Raw genomic sequence first — 734 nt, 5'->3', positions numbered from 1 at the left:
GTGTGTCTCTCCATCTCCCGGTCTCTGTCGCGTTTCTCTGTCTCCCTTCCTCTCCCAGTCCCTCCCGCTGTCCCCAGCTCTCTTGCTCGCGGCGCCTGTTTCCTCTGCCTCCGTAGTGCTGATTCTCTTACCCTCTCTCCTCGGTCGTTCTCACCATTATCACCCACACTCTCTTCTTTCTTTCTTTCTGCCTCCCCTCACTCTCCACCCCTCCTCGCTCCCGACGCTCAGGAGGACTATGTATCTCTCCCGCCTTGAAGCAGCAGCCCCAGTCCTGGAATCAGAACTTAGTCCATTTCTCTGCTCTGAGACCTCGGACCAGTCACTTCCTCCCTCCCAGCTGCAGTTTCCGTGTCTGAAAGGAGTTAATAAGTCGCTCGCTCTCGGTGATGTGGTTGGGAGGGGCGCCGCCGCGGGGAGGGCAGGCGGGAAGTGTTCCTGGACTCTGGTTGTCCCTCTTGGAGTTCATACTTACCCAAGTGCAGCAGTCATTGTGGCAGCCGCCTGGCGACTAGGGCTCACCAGGTGTCACAAGTGTGCCCCGCAAAACCAGTTGCCCAGCCTCCTGGGCCAGACAGCTACCACAAGGCCAGTTCAGCAGAGAAGGTCAAGCGTGGGGTCTCAAAAGCCAAAGGTGGTTTCTTCTGGGGTCTGGAAAGCCTCTTGCGAGAAACATCTGTGGTCCCCAGGGCAGATCTCAGAGATGGATTCAACATCTCATGCCCTGGCACTTG

General features: G+C 57.6%; 1 protein-coding gene across 1 annotated transcript in view; it reads right to left on the bottom strand.

Annotated features, from left to right (window-relative positions):
* Positions 1-354, bottom strand: part of LHX2 (LIM homeobox 2) — a 32,660-nt gene extending 32,306 nt beyond the window's left edge. Inside the window, exon 1 of the mRNA XM_040225097.1 lies at positions 132-354. The gene's annotated coding sequence lies outside the window, so the exon portion shown is untranslated. The remainder of the gene's footprint in view (positions 1-131) is intronic.
* Between the last annotated feature and the right edge of the window lie 380 nt (positions 355-734).

This window comes from Oryx dammah, unplaced genomic scaffold (assembly GCF_014754425.2).
Source record: "Oryx dammah isolate SB20612 unplaced genomic scaffold, SCBI_Odam_1.1 HiC_scaffold_25, whole genome shotgun sequence".
NCBI classification, from domain to species: domain Eukaryota; kingdom Metazoa; phylum Chordata; class Mammalia; order Artiodactyla; family Bovidae; genus Oryx; species Oryx dammah.
The sequence above is the reverse complement of the archived record's forward strand: the minus strand, read 5'-3'. Positions and strand labels throughout refer to the sequence as shown.